General features: G+C 38.7%; 1 protein-coding gene and 1 long non-coding RNA gene across 3 annotated transcripts in view; one reads left to right on the top strand and one right to left on the bottom strand.

Annotated features, from left to right (window-relative positions):
• cfap299 (cilia and flagella associated protein 299) overlaps positions 1–27,644 on the top strand; it is an 80,499-nt gene that overhangs the window by 29,833 nt on the left and 23,022 nt on the right. The window lies entirely within an intron of this gene.
• Positions 1,197–13,323, bottom strand: LOC122967564. Its single transcript, XR_006398636.1, has 3 exons — positions 13,311–13,323; positions 5,740–5,743; positions 1,197–1,281 (listed from the first exon to the last, which is right to left on the bottom strand). It is a non-coding gene; the product is annotated as an uncharacterized LOC122967564 (long non-coding RNA).

Raw genomic sequence — 27,644 nt, 5'->3', positions numbered from 1 at the left:
TGCACATGTCGTCCAGAGGCGTCCAGCGCAGGCCTCAGCCCCTGTACCTCATCTCTCCTTGTCTTCGATCAAATAACAGTCTCGTCCCTCCCTTTCATCGAAGAGCAAGTCCAGGAGTTTGTGTTTTTGATTTGAGTCTTGAGAGACCAGCTGCTACTGATGGACAGTTTCTCATCTTGTCAATGTCAGCGTGTCTCTCTGTTTGCTACACACAGTTCCGCTGAAATGCCAAAGATTTGAGCTCATAGTTTAACTTTCAAGCTTCTAAAATCTAGACAGGCCAAATTCTCAGCATATTTTCATGTCATTGTAATGCATATTAACACATGCATGAGGTTCTTGCCAGGGAGCAATGCAGATGGTTTGAGTCCATTAACAAATACAAGGGATTATATTTGAGCTACCTGATGATAATAAACAAAGGATACATATTTAATTTTGTTGTCTTTTTTCCACTAAGTTAACTTATTAATGTACGTCATCTACACCTAATGGTAAAACACACATTTTATTAGACACTTAAGACCTCAGGCGCACCAAATTTTGGCAGAGAAGTGTCAGTTTGAAAAAGTAGAAAAGCGCACAAGAACACAAAAACAAACAAGATAATGAAAACGATACAGCTGACATAGTTTGGTGTTATTTATATAACGTGGAAGAAGAAATGGAAATAAAAGCCACCCACATTAATTACCCAAGTTCCTTACCCAAAGAGATGTGGTAAAACAAGAAACAATAAACACTAATTAGTGCGGCTGATGTAAAATGGAGCAAAACCTATGTATCATGTTCGGTATTAGGGCTGCACTTTAAATATAGGTGTTGAAACTGATAAAGTTATTTGCTTTAATGAGCTTTGCTGGAAGGCAAACAAGAGTGAAATGTGCACGCCCGTATTTGTTTGAAAAGCAATATGTAACCTATTTATCTTATGTCAGATAGTGAGCTCAGAAGACCTGTTTTTGATGTGTTTTGAATGCTTGAGGATAGTTATGTGACTTTATAGTTTTGTGGCATGTTTTTTTTTTCTTAAATGCATTGATTTTGCATTTGCATTTTAAGGATTTTCCTTTTTGCACCTATAATTTTTCAGTTTAGACTCAAATTCGCTAAACATGTGGGGAAAAACACTGTGCTTTGAATTTTCTGAGCTATTAATAAAGGTTGAAGTAGAGTTTCTGGCACATTTTCACCTACTTCCAAGGTGCATGGAGAAGAGAAAAAGGTCTAAAGAGGTCAAAACTCCAGCAAGACTTGTAGTATATAGAACAACTTTCTATTCTTGGGTGAATAGAAATCATTCAGTAGTGTAGACTTGTAGAACTGGAATTCGAAAATCATTTTTCCATATGTGCTTTCGGCTGTGCATGATCCTATTAATATTGCCTATTACCGTTATGTAAACAATTTGACTGAGCATTGCCAAGTTTGAAGTTGCAAAACACCAAATTATAATTAATGAGGTTTTGGAAGTGTAGGCTGTATTAACTGGTACTGAATTAATTAATTAGATCGTTATGACTACAGGATCATGGATACACATTGATTTGATTGATTTGTTTTAATGTGCAATGGAAAAAAAATCTCACAAGGTTGCACTGCTGTATCGCATTGCCTCTGGTACAAGAGAGATTTATTTTAATCATTTTTAAACAGGTTGTACTCATTTTTTACACAGTTCTCTGTAGTTTTTACCTGTTGGAGGGCCGCAGAGCAGTATGTAGAGAAAAAAAAATGGACCAGCCGCGTAAAAGTAGAGATGAGCAGAGCGTTGCCCTTGTGGGTGCGCACAGCTTCCGTGGTCAGTATAATGGACGCATTCTGCTGCAGCGCATGTGTCGCGCCATATCTGTGCTTGGTGTATTTAGGCCGTAACAGGTCAACATTGTCATTATGGACAAGTGCAATTATGACAATGAAGTTCTCAGACAACTTGAAAATATATCCTTTTACCAAAAGCTGAAATACAACCCAACCAAGGAATACCTTAAGGAGCTGCGAATATTAATTGAAGAGGGTTTTCTTGATGATGATATTTCTCCAAAGGTGTTAACAATTTGTTGAATGATGAAAACATATGGGAAAAAAAACATTTTAAACTACGGCAATTGTATTTTCTTCTTACCTTACTCCCATAGTACACGTATAATGTGTATTTAGCAGCTGCGGCACCATTATCAGGCATTGCAGCACACCTCTGCAGGTTTGTGTGGAGGTGCGGGGTGCAGTTGTGGACATGTTTATTTGTAACCACTGTGGAACAATCAGAGAATAATGTTTTATTCCTCTCATTCACTGGCTTTCTCGCTACCACTGCTCACTCTCCTCATCCACGCTCTAGCTCGCTTGACCACTGCTTTTCTCTCTCTCTCTCTCTTTTTCTCTCTTCTTTTTTAAAATGAATCGGGAATCGGGAAGCCGTCAGCAAGTCTAACTTTACTCTTAACATTATCAAATGAAGAGAAATGTCCTCCCCTCTTCCTAGTAATGTTTTCGTCTTCCCTCGTGGCAGGGTTGTATAGCGTTACAAATTGCGCTTCTCCAAAAGTTGATTCTGGTTCAACTTTCTGCCCCTGCGGCCCCCACCCCCGCACAATGCACAACCCGTCTGCTGCCAGCTGGTGACCTGAGGCTGGTGACGGGAAAAAGAAAAGTAAAAAAGTAATTTTCTCTCACTGAAAAACGTAGTCTCCTTGAAGCTTATGACAAACTGCCAAAAACAAGCCAATGATATGCAGCAGCGAAACAACAAGCGTTTGAAACAGCTGTTTTGTATTTTGAAAGTCAATAAAATTCAGTAAATAGCGAAGCTGCCCGTTTCATTACTTTATATTCATGTAATGAATATACAAATATCAATTAGATGGTAATATGCATGAGAAATTAAGAAAAAGAAAAAAAAAATCTGTTGTAATAATCATCCGCTTATAGTGATCAATTTGACCCGGACGGAAGTGATCACTATAAGCGATTTCCACTGTATTTCTTGGAAGCATTATATTGATGATGTGTTTTTACTTTGGAAAGGACCAGTCCCCACTCTATTACAGTTTTTACATTTTCTAAATGGTAACTTTGCATGCAGGCCTGAGATTCACACTTAACTATAGCCTTGAAGAAATTAATTTTCTCGATATAAATGTAACAAAAAAAGATGATGTCCTTTCTTCCTCTCTTTACACCAAACCTACAGATCAGAATTCTTATTCATGCTGAAAGCTTTCATCCCACCCCTCTTGCAGTTTTTCTCGATTGCTTACACACTTCAACTGGGCCTATTAACTAAACATCCCAAACCATGACGCCATCTACCAAAAAAGACAGACCCATTTCCCAAAACTATAAACAGTATTCCCCTGTTTTCACTCATGTGCTCATTTAGAAAGCTCTGGCATTCAATATCATTAACTAAAGTCAGCACAGATGGAACCCAATTAACACGCAATTCCCCAGGTGGAAACACTAAGACTCACAATTGTTCACACACCAATCAGAACCTCAGGTTAGATAGATAAGGGCCATGGATCAGAACACTTGTTTTGGAGCAATAGATCCACAAAGACCTAGAATAAATGTGGTTTATTTCTTTATGTAGAAACTGTCTTTTTATTGATTTACATAGAAAATATTTTACTGTATTCTACACTCTTTACTGTATCAGTTGCATATTTTTTACAGTACATTTACTTTTTCACTCAATTTCAGTTTATTTTACTACAGTAGACTGAGGAATTTAAAACTTTGAAAATGTATACGTGTGTTGTGTCTTTAAATTGTGTTCATCATGTAAAGAGGTCATTCTAGAGGAAAACCATGAGCACCATTATTCATTGCAATAACTGTTTTTTAGAGTAGTGTTTTGAATTGATCTCACCAGGCTATTTTGTAGTGTTTGTGTATTTGATGGGTTTTGTGTGATGTCTGACAGCAAAGTTTGGTTTAGATGTAAGATTACATAGTTTTGAGCTGAGAGTTTGGTTTTGACATGAAAGTTTGTGATGATGAGTGTGCAGTTAAATATTTGTGTTATGGGAAATCGAGCATAATTTCAAGAAATGTGTCTTGGCAATCAAGAAAAACTGTGAGAAAAGTCTACCTGTCAACTCACTAGACTAAAAAGAGTATGTTAGACATCTCGTTCCCTTAAAGAGCATATCACTGAACATAGGAGCTCCATGAAGAGGAATGATGTAACCAGTCCTATCAAATAGGCACATCAAGTACCACCCCTTCATTGCAGTTCTCAGTTTGCAGTTTGGTTTATGGACCAAAGATGGTGTCACCCATGTCCTTTACTGCACACTCCCCTTGCCTCTCTGCCAGTCTATGAGTGGACTGAAGCCACATGACCATATACCCAACTAATCTTTGTAGGTGCCCCATTGGCTGATATGTGTGTGGATGTATATGATTGGCTGTCTTTTATATATTTTTTTACTTTTTTTTTTCATCATACCTATCCTATTTAAATGTACTGTGTTTCATGATGACCCTGATGAAGGCCACCAGCTGAAACACGTTGGTCTAACAATAAATTTGTTCTATATACTTCAAGTGTTGCTGGAGTTTTGACCTCTTTAGACCATTAATAAAGGTTATAATCATTTCATCTTGACTTCGAGTTCTGTGGCCTAGTTCCGCTGTCCTTGGCCTGGGTCCAGGTCTGGGTTTGGTTATTTTCTTCTTTTTAAATGAGTATATTTTTGCATTTTAGCCGACATTGAACGGAACAGTAGAGACAGACAAACAGACGTCATGGAGAGAGAGAGAGAGGATGATGATGTTGCAATTATGTGGTATGCGTCACAACCACTAGGCTACCAGGATACCCTGGTTTGGTTATTTTCAAATGTACTTTATTAAGAAATTTCATTTCCTCTCTCTGGCAGTGCCAGTCTTTTGTGTCCTTGTGTGTCATGTGTTGAACATAGATATACGATGCCCAGTGGAAAGACGGAAAGAGACAAGCTGTTGCCAATGCTTTGCATTAGCTTGGAGAGCTAACAGTCATCAATGGATGAAATAAAGAAAATTAAAATTCAGCCACACATGAGTACAGGACAGGTTCAGGTCTCAAATTTAGGTCAGCACAGAATGTAATTCATGAACCGTTGTCTAATTTCTCTCACACTGACCGTTTCAGTGAGCCGTGTCGAGAACACATGGCCAGATGCTTTTGCATTATGTTTACATGTTGTTCTAAACACTGTCAGAAAAGTCTTTCCTGGGAGGAATCTTCAAACAAGAGGTCCTGCATTTTCTGGCTGCAGTAACATTGGATTGGTTGGAGTGAATACCGGATGAACTTGTTCATTAGCATGAGACTGAATAAATGAAAAAAAAGAACACATCATCAAAAAACCAAGGAAGAACATGTTACACCGATGCTCACCTCTGATTTCCAAATCTCTTTAATGCCCAGCGCAGAAGGCACTGGATCTCACATATTACTGAATAATACTGTTTATAACAGGAGCCTACCACAGCACATTTTTGTTTCACTCTAAATCACACACACACAAATCCAAACTAACATTTGGCCGCAGTGGCCGCAGTGGCTGGCCAGAACTCACCTTCTGCTTTAACTATTTTCTTTAGTTACCTACCAAAGTGGCTGGTACAGTAGATAAACCTCCAAACCACAGCCATGATTCCCCAGTATTTAGCTAAGGGCTGGTATTTACTTCCCATCCTGCCCTCGTGGTCTTTTTCACTGTGTGCCCTTACAGTACTTCCAACTAGACTTTATTTATCAGCTACGTATTTCCAGCCACCATCTGGCTCAGCTGATATCACAGCGGTGGCCTGATGGTAATATGGAAATCCCCCTCATTTATCTTATCCCCTATGACAAAAAAACAAAACAAAATCTTCACATCTTGTCTTAGCAGAGAATAGTCTGATATCAGCCAGCGGAGACCAGGAAGAGGGTGAAAAAGATAAACATGTTTGCACTACCAGACATGTTGCATTGCTCTTATTGCGTTGGACAATGTTTGTGTTGTCTTAAACCACAAGCCCCCCTTTTCAGTTATTTCAGAGCCACAGAAAGCAGAGATCAAACAAAATCACAGTCTCTATTATTCTTTTCCTCTTGCAGGACTGAACTGAAGTGCATTTCATGGTTTGAAAAACACAGTAAAAACACTGTGAATTCCTTGTGCTGCAGTGTGACAGCTGGCGATTGCAGGAGTCTCATGGCAAGCCTAAAGGGGGAGCTTCTCAGCAGAGCTGCAGGCCAACTAAAACAGAATCATGTTTGAACACCTATATCCACTGGGATGGAGGGGGGGAGGGTGGGGGGGGGGGGGGGGGATGGGGAGCACCGCAAGCTTTAATCAGGATCTTAAAACAGGCAAGCCTTTGATAAAGACTCTGCTCTGTACATTTATCTTATTCCTCTGAAGGCTGTGCTGGCTTATGTCATCCACTTTGATCCTACTTTTTTTGGAGCACGGTGTCAGGACATATCTCCTGTGCCGATAACACACTGGTCAAGTTGTGATGTAGAAAAAGAAAAAAAAAAACCCAAGAACTCTGACCCCATCTCCCCCCCTCAACACCACATCCGAAGTGCATGAGTGTGTGTGGTATGTAGTACCTCCCACGTTTTTTTCCCCCCTCCGTATGGAAACAGTGCCATTAATTTTCCGAGCGCTGTCATAAACATCACCTTCTGGTTAAAGAGGAGCTGTGACAGGGTGCTGCCCCTCAATGTGCGAGGGCAACAATATTTGACTTGGACGTGTTCCTGGTGATGAGGCCAAACCCTGCAGCAGGCCTCTTGGCAGATGTCATGCCTGAGTGCTTTGGAATAATGCTGATAGGAGCTGAGCTGGACTGGACTATACCCACGACAGGCTCGGCTTTAATCTGTGCATCAGCATTCAGAGCGCACCAGGCAGTGGCACAACACTTCTTCCGCAAACGACTCAAGTTATCGCACACTTAAATTTCCATCAATAAACCGACTGACTGATTTAAAACAATGATAATTTCAACCTACACCTAGCTCCTGAGAGCTTACAGTTGCTGCTCTGAACATCCAGTGTCAGAAAATAAAAACCTCTCGTGTACTGGAAATGATGTTTTAGTGACAGCAGAAGCGGTTTGTTTGGAATAAACAGAAGAACTGGTGACTTAGCATGAGCAGAAAAAGCCACAATAGCTGGAAAGCTGAAAAAAGAGCCCTACGTACACAGAAAAAATAACTTTATTAGTGGAAAACCCAAGGAAAAATGCAACACAGTTCTGCCGATGTTGTGTGATAGCAAGGTCAACTTTGAAGTGTAAATACACAGCGGCAATGACTACTTTTAGTTGAAGAGGGGATCCAAATGACAAAATTGGATGAATTTCATCATTATTTCAGCTTCATATAATAGTGAATATGGATTTAAGATATTCTAATTGGCTCAGTTCATAGTTCTTGAAAAGAATCTGAGCCGAACAATGTAGTCGAAGACTTAGAGGAAGTGCAGCCAGGAAGACAATGGGAATATTGAGAATTCCTCTGCGTCATTAGGGAAGACCAGGATTAGCAGAGACTTCCTGTTTGCGTCTAGCTCGGGGGCCAGACCAGCCTGTGATGTTGGCATTAAAGTGAGACGGTAACCTTTTGAAAGGATACCTTAAACTGGCCAGCCACAGGGGGCATGTTTTCTTTCCCATGACACATTGAGCTGCCACTTAGCCCGCACGGAGCAAGTTCAGCCCACCTCCTTTTCCTTCCCCCTCAGGCCCAACTGACGGATCATAAACTGATACTAAACAAAGAGCTCGCAAAGAGAAATTTACGATAATGGTTTGTAAAATAACTTTCAAATTACAAGGAGTGGAGGTGCTCTGTTTTCTGTCACACCGCCGTGGTCAGTGAAGTGCAGCCATCTTTTAAAGTCCGCAGGTGTGAGCTGTTTGGTAAAGAGCAATGTGGCACTTGACCCTGTTATCACTGAACATTTGTCAGCCAAATTGGGAAGAATTACACCTGTAATAGCTTATTAATGACTGATAGGTTTTTTCACATTCACACTCAAGTTTATTTAGCAATTTATCATTTTTTCAACAATCTGAGAATCGTGCACAATATGAGATAGAGAAGCATGTCATATTTTCGACAGAATAAAACTTCTAATAAATGTTTGTTATTTGCATGTTTGTCTGGACAACTGTTTTGAAAGTATAGAGCTCGACTGATTTTAGAGGCCAATATCAATATTTGAGCTTTTAAAGAAATCTCGGGAGATGATGGAGACCAAAACAGAGTTAAAATGAGACTGAATATTTTATTTAGTTTTTCCAGGTCTGCTGGTGGTATAAATAGGCAACTGTAAGACATTTGTCTGAACTTTTTAAATTGATAATATGACATGGGTGTTTGAAATGTGCTTGTGAACAGTGTACTGTGACAGTGCTCCACAAATGCCATAATTGCTAAAAATGTATCCCCCTGTCTATCTAAAACACATTGTTTAATACATTAGTAGTAACTGTATAAAGTTGAATCTTAAGAAAAAGTGGAATTATGGTGCAAATCAGTTTTTAAGAACTGTAAAACAAATTGAATAAGTAAAAAAGTTTACAAATGGCATAGCTTGAGAAAATACTGGTACGTCTTAATCATTTCTTTTTTTAAATGAGTCTAAATAAATACTTTGGATGAGACTTAAAGACACATATTGGTTATTGATGTAAGAAAAAAGTTGCACAAACAAAATGTAAAGTCAACTTGTGATGCGAACTGTGTTATTTCATGTTTTGTAAGTGTATGCATGTGTCATCTCAAGGTGAGGGAAACTAAAATGTACCTTTTTTGGAAACTTGATCATCAAAAAAATGTAGCAATTACGGTTTTTGAAAAATACTCTTCTATTTAAATTGAAGTCTGTTTTTAAAACTTCAGCTGTTAGGTATCATATGCATTGAATGTTTACATCTACAGCTTTCACCTCGGTGTTTACCATCAAGATAAACAAGTCATCCGAATTTCTAAACACTGATTGGTTTAAGTTCTGAGAGCTTGACAATGTTGCGGAAATGTTTTTCGGTGGAACTTAAGCCGGTGTTAAGAGTGAGTTCATCCAGGCATGTAACGTTTTAACCTTCGCCCAGAGTAAACACAGCTAATAAGAGCTTCTCTAAATAAACACAGACTGTTGCATAAAAAGGTGCTGAGGAAGAACTACAGCAGTAGCCTAAAGGTTAGCTTGTGAGCTTGTGACCAAGAACATCAGCGGTTAATGTCCTGGAAAAGGCTGGAAAAAGAAAGATCTGTGTGGGGAGAGTAAATGACAAATGCTCAAGGGCACCTTTTAATTAGTACCAAGGTGCCCTTGAGCAAGGTGCTTAACTCCAGCTGCTCCAGTGGAACCCCAGTGTAAGGTTGGGCTGTGCTGGGCAGCTTTCAGTGGCTGATGATTTCTAGAATGAATGGACAAGAAATTTAGCCGAATTAAGTATGTCATAGTGTGTGATATTTAGGTTTTCAGTTGTTGTAATGTAGTTTTTTTTACTTACTTAAAAGACACAATTCTTACTTTTTTTTTGCACATAAAGATCTTTAAAAGCATAAATAGTCACACCCAAAATATTGTTGCATTATTTCATTTGCATGTATTTTTGTCATGGTTAACTTCACGCAGGTTACACTCAGCGGTGTGTAAAACAAAACACATTCATCATTCTTAAAAGTAAAAAAACAACTCTGTTAAAGCTCACATTGTGTGTTGGGGTACTTCCAATAAACAGATACTAGGCCAGTCAGCCAGTAAATGCTTATGTTTAGGCATATAACTGCATGTCACATTGAGTTTTGAAATTACAAATAACACAGAAATGATAAATCTAAAGGTTTGGGCCAAATCAAAACAAATTCTATGCAAGTATTTGGTAAAATCATGATCAATAAGCAGTTAATATTTGATTTTTTTCAGTGTTGCTCATCCCTAGTGTAAAGCGGGGAGTTAATTATGAGAAAAGATATGAATTTATGTCTTGGAAAACTTAAATATTACTGTAAAAATACCAAAACATTACCAAAAATCAATCGAAATATGCATGTTTTTCTGTGGGAGTTGTGACATTAGGCCAAACCGTGTGGTTGGTATGGTTGATTGCAACTCTAGAGCACAAGTTAAAACAAACAGAGTTATTGCTTCTGATTGTTACTCACAGTCCCGTGAACAGTTCACTCATCTCGACCACCAAACAGGAGGCTGCTGCCTCATTGAGATGGTTGGCATTCTTGGTACTTTCTCTGACATGTTTGGTCTGTAACGAACAGGCTTTGAAAGCTTCTGTCAACGGCAGAAATGCCTAATAACCTAGAAAGAGTTTGTCTCAGGTCAAAAGAATTAACCTCTAGTTGTGTGCATGGCTAAACTTGGATAAGAGTCAGACAAGGAACATGATAGTCAGGTCTTTCAAGATTTATTTTGGGTCCCTCCCACTCTTAAAAACACACTTCAGTTAATTTTGCGCGGCCTGCTTGGTATGTGTAAGATTTCCTCTTCTTCCCACCACACACCCTCATTGTTCCCCACATGAGGACACTCAGCATACTTTCAGATTAGCTGAAACTGAGGCTTTGGGGTATTGTGGTTTCACTACCAGGACACATGTTTGCCTTGTTAGCTTATTGATGTTGTGCTTGGTGTCTTAATGTGGCTATGGTAAAGGGACAGGTCACAGAAATGGCGTAGGGATATTTCATAACTTATGCATTGTTACATATGCTAAGTTTTGATTCTATTACAATTTTATGTATGTATGTGAGGAATAAACACCAAAAAGTGTAGAAATGTGTCTTGTGAAGAGGAAAAAATTAAAAGAAGGTTAGTCCTCAGTCCTAAACACAACGGCCTGTATGACTGTTCCGATGTTTTCTGATCTGTCACATCTATGGTTAAGGTTAAGTTAAGTTTAGACAACTAAAACCACTTTAGGTTAAGAAAAGATTATGGTCATTGTTAAAAGAAACCAACACTGACTGTTAATTGAAGACAGCACGCAAATTGCGGTCTCCTGTGTTGAAGTCACACTCTTTGTACTCCTGACCATCCATCCCAACTTACTGCCTACATGCAGACATTTGTGGCTGAAACACCAACCATCACAGAATTTCAAGTCTTTTTAAAAAAAAATTTTCAGTGTAAGTCGATATTAATTAGCTGCATCGCTGAATAACACCGAATAAAAATATTGGACACGGTTTCTGCAGGCAGCAATGCATGTGAAAGTGCAAGGCAAAGCTGCAAGCCGACCGTGACCGACCAAACCGACCTTGTTATATATCACCGCAAAACGTCTTTGGGAGGAGGATGGATGGGCTTTGACATTGGACGCCACTTTTTGCATCCCATCTCCTACTAGCAATCAATGTTGGTTTCTTTTAACCATGATGATCTTTCCCTAACCTTTACTGTTGCCTTTTATTCATCGCCAAGATTGTTCTCTAATCCTTAACCAAGTAGTTTCTTTTTATTTTTAACCCAAACCATAATCTTAACCAGGTTGTTGTTGTTGTTCTAAACCTAGCCATCAAGATGATAGATAAAGAAACAGTCATATGAATCATTTTTGTAACAGTTATTTGCATTGGCTTTGTTCAGAAATGCTAATGTGGCTCATTTTGGAAGGTAAGAAAAAACACAGATTCCCTGTGAACCTGCTGTGTCATTCTCTTGTCTAATCTGAACATTAGAGGACTATGTTTGCAGCTCAGTCACTCATATTGTATAGAGGTTTAAACTTTGATGTAGTGACTCTATAGGAATATCTCTTATATTACCACATGCAGATTTCTAAACATAGTTTCTTCTATCCTGAAGCCTATCTGCATCTTCAAAGGTCTAATCATAACCTTTCACTGCTGTGTTTATTTCTGTCTGCTTAACCTTTAATTACCAAACTGAAAATCAATCTCCTGCAGGTCTTTCATTTGTTAGTGTTTGACCACTTAAACTATTATCTGCATTTTGCCACCAATAAATTTTTTTTTCAGAGAAAACGTGTAGATATATTTGGGAGGACTGTCCCTCTTGACAGAAAAATATGACAGTTTGGTCATATTGTCACTTCGTTTGCTTCTTCAAATAGTTTGTCTAAAAAGAAATAAGCCTTAATTACAAGGCATGTCTGCAAATCTGTCTATTTGAAGTTTGCAAATAGAAAATTTCCTTTCCTGTTGCGAGCCGTAAGAAAACTGACCCTGCCCCTCGAATGTTACTTCACAGTGAATATATACGTTTTGCATTGCTCTTATAGTCAGCTTAATAAGGCTTTGTAGGAATCTGCCTTTAACAAACACTTTCAATACTGACTCCACGAACAAAAGTAATTGAATTCAGTCCAAGCATTTTTCTTCAGCTCTGCCCAGCCCATGCCCCAGCAGTCATTTGTCTGTCTAAAGAACTGATTGTGCTATGTACACTTTCCCTTTCAAAGCCTTACACCTGTGGCTTTGTCTGCTTGGGAATGTGTCCACAAATGTAAGGCAGTGATAACGCTGCACCTGTTTTATAAGCTATTTTAACCAGGGAAAACAATAATCACGTAACAACTCATCATTATGCCCAGAGCAGGGCTATTAGAGCAGTTATGCGAGTGTTAGTTTCAGTACATAAGCACATAATTCTTTGTACAGCTGCAAACACTCAAAAAACTGTTTCCATTTGAAGTAGGTAGGTTTTTTTTTTTAATATTAATGACTATACCGGCTTTCAACTTTCAAAACAGACAAAAATTATAGTGATCTTTTATAAAGAGGGGCAAAGAGCAAAGTCACTTATGTCTCAATCAACCTTCCTCAGTGTGTTTTTATGTAGAAATACACCTGTGTAATCATCCTAAATCACTGCAGCACTCCCACTAACTGAGATGCAATACATACAACCTGTTTGTTAAATTTATTGCTAGTGTTGGATATCTACATTTCTCCAGCCAAAAAGTGATACAGTAAAACTCAGGAAGTGCATACTCCTCATTCAGAGAAAGCGGGAATTAACAATGTAAGATCTTTCTTTTCCCTACAGCGATATAAATATTACAGACTGTTCAAGTAAATATGAGTGAGCTGTGTGCGGTTTGCTCACATTCTAATGCGGCGTTTAGGTTCTCAACTAATTAGTAATCATTTTGTCCTGGAGATATTTTCTCTAACTCTGCAGCAGCCTAAATCAATACAAAGCAAAAGATTAGAGGAGTACTTAATGCATGAAATTTTCAACCCAGCCCAATTCATTCCAAGCTCAAGCCAGATTCCTTCCAACCTGAGTGTGACCCAGCACGATTCACTCAAACCTGAGCACAACCCAACACGATTCACTCTGAGCAGAGCCTGAGAAAGACAGATATTAGAGATACAGATATTTTGGTCCACACGAGGTCCAAAGCCCAAAAACAACATTTTAACATCAGAACTCTCTTATACACACAGACTTTGTTACACTGTTCACTAGGGCTGGGTGATGTAATGAATTAATTTTTGTTTTTGCACAATGTTGAAAATGTCTCTATCATGAAAATCAAGTTATTACAATATGCAAAAAAAAGTTTCTTTTCAGTCAGAAAGTAAAGTAGATGATAGCTGCTACGTTAGCCTCTTTGAGTCACAACAGTCCCTTAAACTGCTGCAGTTTATGGGACTGTTGTGACCCCGGGTGGCTAGTGGCTAACGGCTAACGGTCGCATCTACGAGAAGGACAGACTGAAAATAGTTCTGCACACTGATCTGTGCTCTCGGTTTGTGTTTGTTGACGAGGTATCATCTCTGGTTATGAGAGTGCTGGGAGTCAAAAACAATTAGCTGACACCGTGAAGCTACGTTGAGTGTAGGGAAATGTAGAGTCAGCTGACAGTTCTCTGTGAGTTTGTCACTACACAACCACCCACAAGTACTTATGGGAGTTATTGCTAAAATAAAATATTGATTATAGCTGCTTTAATGGTAGTAAAGGCCCAAAATCTGAACTGAACATGTGAAATGCATGCAATAATGTGTTGCAGACTTCTGAAAGGTATAGTTTTAAAATAAACCTAGCTTGACTCACAATCAATCTCATATGAACTTGAATTCACTGAGCAATGAATTTTATAGCTTCTTTTATATTCTAAAGATGCCGGAGCGTATCATTTGCACATTTGGCGTTCAGCTGACACTCGCAAGAGTCTTTTTACAGTGAATGAAAGGGTTTGGCTTCAATTTAATTTGATGGACATATGGGCCATTGCAGGGATCACGCCTGTGACCTTTTAGTTACAAGGTGGTTGCTGTAACCACGAGGCCACCCTGCCGCCTTTAGCACACCGGTGGTTCCTGGCTCGACTCAGTTATATTCTTAAATGTTAACAGACTTAATACAGTGGAACTCCATCATGTCACATGCAGTGAGTGGTTAGAAAAGCTGGTTCTCATTAGCTTATGGGCTGGAATCAATATTATGTGGGTCTTTGTGTGTGTGTGTGTGTGTGTGTGTGTGTGTGTTTGTACTCGCACATGCATATACTGTACGTGTTCTTGTTTGCGTGTGTGCTAGCATGCACATGTATAGGCACATTCTTTTGTGTGCGTCTGCATGTGTGTATTTGCGGTTCATGTGAGATCAACAGGCAGGGACTTCCCCTCTGTTTGGAGCTAATCCCTGGCTGCACTGCCCAGATTAATGTGCAGTGGGAGCAAGAGCTGACAATTAGAAAAGTGCTTGTTCACATCAAACCCTCAAAGAGAAGCCTGCTATGACAGGACACACCACAAATGTTAACATTTCAAATGGAGATCCCAGAGACGTAAAAAAATGTCGAAACGTCTCGGAAGAAGATTTGTAATAATGCATGGCATACTTGCTTTGAACAGGAAGGTAATTGTTTCATGTTTGCAAATTACGTTTTGGTAGACTTGCTAAGATCAGACTAATCTCCAAACATTTTAGGAGGAAATTGTGTCCCACCCAGTGACTTTGAAGTCTGTTTTTTGTCAAAGGATTGACAGTTTAGGCTAAAACATGAAAAGCGGGAACTAGAAGTGAGTAGAGTTCAAGGAAGGAGGATGTGTGTGCTGAAGCAAAATCATCTACTCCATGTGAAAGTATTCATAATCATCCTCAGAACAAACAATACTTCCGTTAGATCCATGTTGTCAGTGCACAGTGGCTGTAACCTTTGCACGCACTAACACTGATTGCTTACAATTTTCTAAGAGTTGAACTTGAGCCAATTCTTACACTTTCTTACACTTCAGTCACTTTGCATAAGACCTCAAATGCTTGAAATTTCTGCAACAACTTATCTTCAGTGCAGTTCTGGCAAATGACAAATATTATAGATCACAAAGCACAGAGTGCATGTAATACAGTATACACTAGATTTGTGAGGAATATGGAACATTATCAGATTTGTATTGACACATGCATGCAGGGAACTAAGTCTAAATCAACTATTTCTACATAAAGTTGAAAAAGTTATATTGTACATTTTTACATTTCAGCCTCTAAACTGACACTTCTATAAGGAACTTCAATGCAGAGATGACTAACATTAAAATTATACTGTGGCAATAAGCAAAGGCAACAGTTTGAATAAATTAAACTTACGTCCACTCTTGAACATTTGACTGAGAAGGCATCAAAGAACCCTGCACACTGTCAGTCAGTTGCACCCCCTTTTATTCATAATGTGTTGGTCCTTAACCCTCCTGTCGTCTTCCCGTCAACCATGCAACTTTTGTCCTCCCGGGTCAAAATTGACCCGGGAGGACGCTATAAATTTTAATAAAACAACCAAAATTCAATGAAAGTAGTGATCATTACTTTTACTTGCAAAGTGTTTGGATTTTCAGGCAATTAAATGAAAGAAATCTCTATTTCTGACACAAAAACATTTGAAAATGGGTCAAATTTGACCCGAGGACAGCAGGAGAGTTAAACATGTACGTATCGGATAAAAGTCATGTAAGACTAAATGACTAACAAATTAAACACTCTTAACAAGGTGAGAACAAGTCATCAGGCGTGTGTGGGGTTTTTCTTAGTCAAGAGTTTTAGCACCTATGCAGCTGTTAATAAGATTTTATGGTGTGGAAGGACTTAATTAAAATGGTTACACTGTATAAAATTAGAAGCAAACTGTGGCGAAGCTCAAACATCAGAACCACTGTGCTTTAACAATACTCAACTCGTCTATGTAGTCAGACTTTTAACTTAAGTTAACCAAACTAACTGTAAGGTCAGTTCTCCAGTACCACAGTTCATATTGCTGTTGACTCCCTTTCTCAGCCTGGAGAGAGCGAACAGTCACATGGATCTACTTTGTTTCAAATAATTGATGTTTTTCTACAGAATTTTAGCCTCACACATGATTCTGAATTAATGCTTGGTGTTTGGATTGCGGTAAACAGTATCACGATGGACCTTTCTAAGCATTTACTATGTGGCTTCCTGTATCAGAGGATGCAAGATGTTGAGGAAATGACTTTGAGATTCAGTAATTTTTACAGCTTTATGTGGTTGGTCATGGTTTTGAGTAATGTGGCCTTTCGACATCTTGTACCAGCAGCATTCGGATAAAAGGGCACAATGGCTAGCGGAGAGATAAAATTCACTACATTTAGTTGGTCATAGAGCCATATAATAAGGCTTGGAAATATATTTTTTACTTGTTTTACATATATATCATGTTTACACTACCCAGTCAGCTCATAAAAACTAAAAATCTTATAGTTAGGACCATTTTTAAAGTCTTTCACTACACAAAAACAAAAAAAATGGCTCCTTTCAGCTGTCAGCAGGCAACAGGAACAATCTGGTAGCTAAATAGTTTTAATATATTAAAGAATAACCAGTCAGTGGTATGTACTGTATGATGCATGATGCATGTTTCCACAAATGGCCTCTTCTACAACCCAACTAACGTATTTGTACTCAGTACGTACATCAGAGAGAGGCAGTCCTTTTACATCCGCACCGCTGTTGGATCCAGACACAGACATGTAGTCAGTAAAAAACGTGGGAAATAAAGACACTAAACCCCTTGGTCTCACTTCATCTAACAAAAGCACAACCAAACTTTGTCCAAGACAAAGAAGGAAGGAAAATAATTATGTCTCAGGGGCTTTCTGGCGAGTGTGTTTTCACAGAGGTAATTCAGAGGACAACTCCCTCTCAACATCCTTGTTTTTTTATTCTCTGCTGCTTTCGGAAATCCACACCTGAAGTGTAAATTTACGCCAGTGTTGACTTCCGAGTGCACCAAAGTCACTTGGATTTCATACAAATGTATTTCTTATGAAACAACTTTTTTGACACTTCCTCGTGAAAATGTTGGGAGGTTACAAACTTTGATAGGACATTACCTCCTGTTCTGAGGGAGTCAGACCAAATGGCAAAGCTGGCAAGGCATCTGCATGGTTTCAGTGCCACAGATCAAAAAGATATGCGTGTTTGTTTTGCATCAGTGAAGTCTTTGCTTTTGATTTGTGAAGCTCGAGTGGATTTGCGTCACAGAATAAAGGACCAGGGAAGGGTCTTGAACAGGTGCTAGACCTGCACAGTTCTTGAAAATGTTATTACGGTGTATTTGAAACTGTCAGTTGATGGATCACTGGAGTAATTAAACCCTTAAGCCATTCAGCACTGCAGGTGGTGAGATGCTGTTTGATTAGATGAATTGACTTTTCACTTTCTCAGCTTTTATCAGAGCATGTAGCGTTAGCTGCTAACTTCAACTCAAATTTTTATATCTTCCTATTGGTATGATTCTGCTAAAATTGTTGTAGTCTGAACTGAAATGTTTGATGACATTAAAAGTGTTTTAAACAAAGTCCATTTTTTCACGTCCCTCAAAAGCATCACACATAATATTTAAATTGTATTATCTATCTGATCTTAGAGAGGTGTTGCTGTCAAATTAAGCTAACATAAGCTAACAAGCTGTGACTTCTCCATTTTAACTCCTCTGAAGACTTATAATAATATATATAAGACTTTAATAATATTGAATTATATAAGTGAGTGTTTTGAGTATATTTAAGATTCAAGTCTTAATTTTGGAATTGTCTGCACCATGACAATTACTAACAATACCCTCAACAAAGAGTTTTCCCGGAAGACTAAAAATATTGATCCTGAACCATCACTTTGTATTCCAGAGTTCATAATGTGTGACTCAGATTAGACTTCCTCCATATGGCAAGCATTGAATCCTGCAAGCAGTAGATCCTCAGTTCCCAGTCATCCGTATGGAAGGTGCCTGGTTTAGTCTTTAAATTGAAGTAAGTGTTGCAGTGAAAGATTGGTATGTGTTTACTACTGCCCAATCATCGTCATGTGGTTACTGAAGCCATCACGAGCGCTCAAAGTAGTAACTTTGTGAGCTGTATCTGTTGAGCAGCCATCGCAGCTGAACAATCTAACATGTATTTGCCTCCACTCAAAAATCTGTTAAAACATCCGTCTCCAATAACAGGAAGGGAGTGCACTCAAAAATAAAGTTGTTTGTGGCAGCCTTGTTCGTGCCCACTTTAGAACTAAGGGCACTGTGTAATTGTTGCATAGCTGCGCTGTGGGTAAGTCTGTACGATAATTTGAACCACATTACAATGATTTGTCTCCAAGGTGACAATGACAAGTATTCAGACCCACCAAGATGAATTTGTTTCTGTTTCCAGTTGAACGATCTGAAGGATGTTTGTAATGTGCAGTTCAGCGTCGGCATGTCATCTTTGTATTAGTGCAGTCAAACAGATGCAGCCACTGAAGTTCCATTCTGGATATATATATATATATATATATATATATATATATATACACTGTAACTGTGACCCAGTTTCATACTAGGTAATAATTCTAAGCAGATTTGAGTATGTAGTCCTCACGATGAAAAAAGTGATAAAAAAGAAGAATATTCAGATTGAGTTCAGAGGTTTCTGTAGATAGACACTATTGTCCCTCGATGCATTGTGCAGAGGAGATGGAAAAATCACAGCTACAAAGGTTTAAATAAATTGTGAAACTCCTTGAATAACAATCTTAAAAACTATAAAGGTTTTGGTAAAACATTCATCTTTTATTTATTAAGTTTAAATGGTAGCGGCACTCCAAAATCATACCATGATATATATACTCACTACAAAACCACTATGTTATGAAAATTAGTATATTGTGCAGCACATGATGAACTAGTGCTGCACTTTAATCTGATTCCCAAGAAGAAAAGTCTTTTTTTAAGTAGTAAAAGCAGTCCTGTCTCCTTCAACATACTGTACATTTCTTTACTATTAATTTGTGTGGCGTTCTTACACATCACAGAAGTTATAGGAGTCAGGTTGGAGGGAATGGTTGAGCATACGAAGAACTTGACACTGAAGACTTGGGGGACCACATCCTGTGTTCGACGTTATCAGTTTTTGGGCTAATTGGTGATTGGATTAGTGAGAGATTGTGGTTTTGATAAAATGTTTAAAAAAAACTACTACCAATGCAGGATGCAGTAGATGCAGGACAAATGCATAAAGGACTCCTACAATAGATAAGTCCATATGTAAAGAGTAATCTTTAGGTCAACCATGTTTTAAATTCTAAAGCTGGTCTGCGGTTATTCCATTTGTAAAAAAAACCAAGAACTACGTTGGGAATTATTATTCCAGACAACCCAGAAGGTGATGATTGACAGTTTTAACACTTATTTTGTTAATTTTGTAACATATCAGTTTCAGTAAAAACAACGTTGTTCTTCCACAGTGTTGAATCAGTTGTCACAGATGATATGGCGTCTACCACAGATGGTAACATTGTTTGCATGCCCCCTTTTCACACAGATGTATGAGAAATAAAATCCTTAACACAACTATGGTTACCTGAAGGTCTTGCCTTTGTTCCCCCAAGAAAACACAGCAGCTTATATTCTGAGCAGCTCCCCACTGAAAAACAAAGACAAGAAAACCTCGGGCGTTCATGGACGAGTTCTCAGGGACTCAGATCTTGATAAACACTTGCTTTACAAATCACACGAAGCCGTCACCAGTGTCATGCACCTGCACAAGCAGATGTCTGAGTGGAAGCAGTTTATGTTTCTGTTTCTTCATTTTGTACCTTGAAAGGCAAATACTGCAGTCAAGAAAATGCACTTTTCATATGCTTATCATCCAGCTCCACTTGTCCTGTTAGACTTAAACAAGAACATTTAGGATAAATAAAAGATAGACAACATGGATTGAGAGGTAGCTCCGGAGTCAGCTTCACTCAGCAGATACTCAACTTTAATTAGGTTATTTCTAGAAAACCATATCTAGGTTCTTATAAAACAACATTATTGCTGTTATTATGTGTCTACAGTGCTGTTGGGTCTCACTTTCAATTTCTGGAGCATATCAAGTCTGAACGTCATAAGTGTTGTGTTAGCGGTGGTATACCACAATGTTTGTGCCCTTCAGGCTTTTGTACAGGTGATAAAGGTCTTGTTTTAATAAGGGAGAGTTTCAGAATGATAATGTTTTCCTGGGTTAGCCAAAAGTACAGAAAAGACTTAAGTTTGCAAAATGTCTTTTGGTTTATGCAATACTGAAGGACTTTCTGGAAAATCTGCCCATAAAAAGGACATTTGGAGTTATGTTGGAGTCGAGGGCCTGAATTGACCTGAAAAAAAAGATGACATGGAAAAAAAAAAATGTTATCAAGCTCATTATGACAAGATGACTCATGGAATCTAAAGATTTCATTTTAATATTGGCAGCCAAACTTGGTGAAAACAGTAAATTCCTCCAGTATTAGAGGATCAACGTGCCAACTTGAAGGAACTTCTCTTCACGCAGTATTGACAGTAAAGGCTAAACAGACAAATGGTATATTTAACATCCAGTAAGCCATGCTGCTGCAGTGGAGGATGATAGAGAAAGTCAGCCTAAACTAATGTTATTCTTCATGTCTTATTGTAGGTTGGAGCCCTTCAGTTAGACTGTAAAGACATCAAAATCATTACACTATACGGCCAATGTGTGAGCAAACTGTAGTCCTGCTTTGTACTGCAAGACATTTTGGTTTGGTTTTTATCCCGAGGCAGTAACTATTGGTTTGAAGAAAGCAAAGATTTTTGTTAGATTTTGCACTCTCAATGTTGAAGCAGAACCTACATGCACTACTAATGTGACACACATGCAGAACAAAGGCATTAAGGGAACATGTATGCTGTCAATCACACTGTATAACACATATATCTGTCAAATGCTATTTTTTTAGATAGGAATGCTCAAAATAGTTCTTTATATCTTCATCTTGCAGTATCATTTTTTTTAACACAGAAGTAAACTTGGTGATATTTCCAAGAAGCCCATACATGTGGACAGTTACTGCAAAGTCAAACTAAATTTAGCCCTCAGACAGACTTGCACATAAAATAAAACATTTGGTCCCTAAACAAGACAGGAAACGCAACAGAATGGATTAAAGTGCCCGCAAAGTTAATGTCACCATAATCCCCGTTTTTTCATTTCATTGGACAAGCTTTTGCAAACTCAACAGTGGACAGGCTACTTCATTGCCCTGCTTCACATGTATTTTAGGCTAAACTTGTATTCTTCTTCCCACTGGTAATTTAAAAGCCAGTGGAATGTGGAAAATGATTGTAGGAGTGGAGGGGAGGGAAAAGATATGCCTTGCTTGGTCACTTTAGTGTCTGAAATCCGTAGCTGAGATGGCGTTTGACTGATTTGTGTTTTGACCACATGTGCCAGACCCGCCTGCTATTCTCAACCTGTAATTCCTCCCTGAATTCAGGCATGCGACTAATTTACTGTAGGGGCAGTTTTTTTTTTTCTTCTTCCAGGGAGCAGAAACTTTACCCCTTTTTCTGTTACAGGGCTCTGCACCAAGCGCTGTAAGTGATGACACCTGTCAGGCTGACAGCTTATTCTCAGTATGTGGAAGGCCTTTATCAGCTGCAGTTGTGGGGACCAGGAAAATGTCTCCCACCTGCCAAGGATTTCAAACCTTTAAATCTCTCAAAAGGTTGCATACTTCAGAGTGACTCCATTAGTTTAATGTTCACTTTATCTTTTTTTTTTTCTGTTTATTTAGCAGCACATTTTAGTCAGTCAGTGGTTGTGGCATTTGAAGCAAGCAGGTGAAGCGGGTGAAGTGTCTTTTTTTTTCCAAATTAACTCCTTACAGTTGTGTTGAACTGCACAGCAGATGGTCTACTGATGCAAATCTTGTAAAAGAACCCTGCCGGTTCTGTCGTCAAGGGCCTACATTTATTGCACATGGACTTTTCCTCCTGCTCTTCTATCTTGTATGTTGTAGTGTAGTGTAATACTTTACTTTAGTTGACTGAAAAAATAGAATTAGATAGTATGTAAAGGACTATTTGACTTTTTTCAGACTCCTTGTGACTAAAATCAACATTAAAACTGGTTGTACAAAGATTAGGTTGCTGTTAAGCTACTTGAAGTGTTGGTTTTAGGAAACCAGTCCAGGTCATGTTTTCATGTTCCCATCACTGCTTTATGCTCCAGCAGGAAGCTGCTTTGGCATTACTACAGTAACAGCATGGTGTGACTCTGTTACTCTTTCCCAGTGAGCTCTACACTTAAATAGGCACGTCCAACATGTCTTCCAAAGACAACCATAGGATCTGGATAACTTCCAGATCACAAACCATGCTGCTGCTTTTTATGTCACACTACAATGTTTTCATGCAGCCATGTGTACTCTACAGTATGTTGGCCAGTTGTTGCAATGCACCATTTGTGAAAACAATGAAAATTCTCCAAACAAAGCACAATTCTTCCAGCCGACGTGAACCGATGCAGTCGGAGAAAAACAGCAAAGCTGCATCGTAGGCCAAACTAAGGAGGTTTTAATAGAATTTCTAAAACACCAATTGCGAAAAGCAGTATAGCATTTTCTGATTCCGAGTGCCCTGTAATTTGAAGTGTGTGGGTTCAAGCCACTTATTTTGTGGTGATGGCTTTACTGGCGAGTTCTCCAAAAAGACAGAGGCCAACGCAGCCGAGGGTTGAGCTAGCTGCCTTGCCTTCCTTACTGATTGACCGAGCCGCTTCCCCTTTGGTATCTGGCCACAGTTGTTCTGCCTTCATGGCTAACCTCACTGGGCGTAGCTGTCTACCATTGGGTGTTTAGAAAGCCCAATAGGAGGACACCTGCTTCTGGATTTATTTATTCCGTCTCTTGCACAAACACCCATGTAGTCTGTTTATGGATGCAGATGGAGAGCACATGGGGTAAACAAATGCGCATATCTCCTTTTTGCTAAACTGACGTCTAAACAACAACCAAACACAACATATTCTAACATCCTTATTTGCCGTACATCACTCGCAAATGTAGAAATTTCACCAAACATACTGTACAGTATATGTTGCGTTATTATCTAATCAGGCCTTAAGGTCAAACATCCTGCAAGCACTACTTGGCATTCTGTCCTTTGCGTACTGTACTATAAGAATTTCCCAGAATTTTCCAAATTGGGGAAATTCTTGTGGTCTTGAAGGACATGAAAAGACAAACACATGAACAACAGAAAACATCTTGCATAGTATGTGCACTGACATGGCCTTCATTTTATGTGGACAAAACCGCACACACTCACACACACACACTGCTATAACTGAGGAGGAAGGCAAGTAACATAAAGCTAAATTTGGCTGACATCTGTAGTAGATCATTAACAAACTTAAATGGAATAAATTGAAATATTTGAGAAGGAATCAACAGAGGTGAGCTATAAAGGCAAATAAAGCTTGTGGGTTAAGCCAAAAAAATTAATATAACAAAATAAAGTTTCCTATAATTAATTATAATTCATAGAATTAAAATTATTTCTCTGCACAACCTGTAATCTTCACAGCCTTTTGTGCAGGACTTACAGATATAACATTAAAACCACAGTGTAGAGCAAGAAGTCCTTTTCAACAGTTAAGTTGTGCATTTTTGTATCCGGTGCCAAGACATCTGTCTAGTGACACACCCTGTAATTATAAACGAAAGGAAAAAAAATGTCTTTTGATTATTTCCATCCTTATTGCATGCACACACATTTTAGGCCTGCAATAACAATTACAACAAGAAATGACGCTGTAGAAATTGAAAATACTTCTTTTTTTTTCTTCTTCTTCTTCTTTTCCTCTACATCGTGCATGGTGAGGTATCTCAGTGACATGATGGCAAAGTGGAATCCTAGACTGTGTGACAGAAATGACAAGGTTTAAAATACTATACTGTGTTTGCATTATGAACACTCAAATATTTGAAGTCATAGTGGCCACTGAATCTGTGGGGCAAAGCTGAGATGTGTTCATCTCTTTCCAGGGCGGAAACAATCAAAGCCCTAGTCTTTTATTTATTTTTGTAGATATAGACCTGTTTTAAAATTAAACTTGGATTTAGACTTTTAGTGGATGGAAAAGCAGCATATTTGCCAGGAGAGGCTGCAGGAAAGTCTGGGAAGGGTGGCTGCAGTCTATCAGCAGCCCATGTGGAGGTTTGTGATGAGAGGGTATGTTAAAGGGTGCTCAAACAGATTATGGTGAGTCACAGCACTGTACAAACAACTCACAGCCCTGCGCTTGTATCTAAAAGGCACACTACAACACATTTCTCAAAGAGCGAGTGCATACAATAAACGCGTTCGTGTGTGGCATCTATGTATAGTCCATTACTCCCGGTCTCTCTTAAATGTTTTGATATGAATTAGATTCAGCTGCAGTTTGGAAACTCAATTCAGAAGCTGTTCATAGATGAAATAAAGGTAAAATGTCTCTTTTTGGCCCCAATTAATTGAATATCACAAGGTATTAATGGATGCAAAACTCTTGTAAATCCAATATGGCCACAAGGCAGTACTTCCTTGAGTCACTGCTAGTTGTCTAACAGCTAGTAGCCAATTAAGTCTGGCACAAAAACATTTTGCTCAGATGAAGCAAACGATATTTAACATGTTAATTTGTGAGATTTAGAGGTGCTGGTAAGCAGATGTTGTTACAGTTGGACAGAGCCAGGCTAGCTGTTTGCCTCTGTTTCCAGTCTTTGTGCCAAGCTAAGCTAAGCTAAGCTAAGCTAAGCAGCTGCTGGCTGTAGCTTCATATTTAACTATCAGATACGAGAGTAAAGCGTAGCTCTCAAAATGTGGAACCATCCCTTTTAAAATTCTCACTTTCTGCAATATATATATACACTTGGAAACTATGACGTGGTTAAGGTTGGTGAAAGATTGTGTTTAAGGCAAATAAACTGTGTGAAGGTATGGGTAGGGATGGGCAACTAAAACATTTGGAAATGTTAATAACATGTCTGTGACGGGACGTGAACACCAGTCTCCAGCATGAAAATCTGACATACTATTATTTTTGTATATGAAAAAATGTTTCCAGGTAGCATTGTTAACATTACTGTGTAATTTAAATTGGCTATCAGGTGGAGATGTTTGACCAGGAGATATATATTTAGTCCCACCAGTCCCACCATATTTAACTCATATTAATCATATCCCAGTGCATTTGTCCAGCTTTTGGCTCTGCTGAAATGCCATTTTCATGAAGTTTCTTTTTAAAATCATTTTCCTCAACACTTACTTACTGTTTTTCCATCTTGTGAATTTCATTGTTTTGGTGACTTGAGTGCATCGTTTTTTACAACTTTGATTAAAATTAAAAACACCACACATAAATTATATCTCCTGGACTCTGTATACTGTTTAAATAATTGTTCTGATAAGTGAAATCCTCTATATTTAACAGCCATATTTTAAAATACTATAAATACTGGATGACAACCTGCTCTTGAAACTCGGAGTATTAACTCTTTCATTACTCACAAGGCTATCGGTGTGTTGTCACAGGCTTTACGTCAACAATAATGAATGATTTGTTGCAAGTGAATCAATAGATCAATGGAATTATGATAAATGTGTATCCCCTGAAACAATGAGAATTTAATGGAAAGAATTTCAGCTTTGGTTTCTGAAGCTTTTTGATCTGATTGCTAAAAACATTAACATATCAAGAGAACAGGCTAATGTAGATTAGTGACTGCGATGACAAGGTTCAGTGCCTCCAAACTCTTAAGTGAGTGAGTTCTGCCTCTGGATCACATATCCTGCAGGATGTGTAGTTCAGGTAGATGCAACACACTTCAGCACATATGGTTTCCACAGTTGCATCTATTACACAAGCCGGCTGTGTGAAGTCACTTCCAAGTCAAATAAGCAATGACCCCTACTCATCCTACCCCTGAACCCCCTCCTAAGCGCCTGAAACACACACACACACACACACACACACACACACACATGCCCCTCAAGGAATATCCAGAAAGGGGACAAGGGTAAAGCCTGCCAGAAAAAAGGGCTCCCACCTAAAAACATTCCTGTAGTACAGGCCATGTTTTCCTTACCCCAACAAATTTACACAGTTGTTAGTGATGGCCCGGGATTCCTCCTAAAGCGGAGCCCACCAATAATAAACAGTATGGCAGCTGACACCGCAAGACACCTGCACAGCTCCCTGACACTGCAGGATTGTTCCCAGGGACTGGGGAGGGTGGGGGGCTGATGTGGGCTGAGGTGGGCTGGAGAATGGGGGTAGAGTGGGGTATGGGGGCTGGTGGACAAGTTGTGTGTGTGTCTGTGTATGGGGGGCAGTTTAACTAAAAGCAATCAGTGTCGACTCACTGACACAGTAGTTTCATGTGTGACAATGGAAAACCCTGCTGTCAAACCAGCTTGGTGTGATTAAACCTATTCTGTAATAAAGTCAGGACAGCGGACATGTCTCTCTGCTGCTTCCCCTTCACTTTCTTACTCTGTAACATATGATAGATGGACTTGAAATGTTGCCATTTGATGTATTGTACCATTTGAAGAATTAGGTTTTAGCTTTTAAAAGTAAATATAGTGCTGAAACGATTCATTTTCATTCATTGGATCATCAGTGGCTGGTGCCACTTTTAAATGTGAGGATTTTATGATCGTATGTTACTGTCATTTAAGAGCTTTGGGTCTTTGTTCAGGCAAAACAAGCAATTTTAACATGTCACTTGGTAGTAAGCACTTTTCCCTCTTTTTGTCACATTTTATAAACATTACCAATGCATCATTAGAAAAAATATGAAACAATAATCAGTACTGACAGTAATTAATCATTTAGCCAACTTTAAAATAGTGGCTAGAGTGGAGTATTATTTAAAATCTTTTGATACTGGAACTGAAATGACACCTGAGTTTTGGTATAGATACTAAAACAATTCTTTATTTCAATGTCTAACTCTGATAAATGTGTTGTTAAGTTCTTCTATGCACCCTTTTTTTAAACAGAAGACACCAAAATTGAATTCTGATCAAATAATAAGTGAACAGGACACGCTATCCCAGCTTTAATGACTGTCATTTACTATAGATTCTGTGATAAACATGTGATTTAGTCCCCAAAAAGTATTGAGATTTAGCTTTAGTTCGCTCTCTTTAGCCATTTCCCTTTTTTTTCTGTCACAAACACCTACAGTCACACACACACATTCAGACATAGATTCCTTATGCCACAGGATGTCAGGTGGTCCGGGCCATTGTGTCCCCACCTGTAGGACATTGTCAAAGCACAAAGGAGGGGGCACATGCAGTACGTGTCAGGCTGCTGTCAGCTTCTG

This window comes from Thunnus albacares, chromosome 2 (assembly GCF_914725855.1).
Source record: "Thunnus albacares chromosome 2, fThuAlb1.1, whole genome shotgun sequence".
Lineage (NCBI taxonomy): Eukaryota > Metazoa > Chordata > Actinopteri > Scombriformes > Scombridae > Thunnus > Thunnus albacares.
The sequence above is the reverse complement of the archived record's forward strand: the minus strand, read 5'-3'. Positions and strand labels throughout refer to the sequence as shown.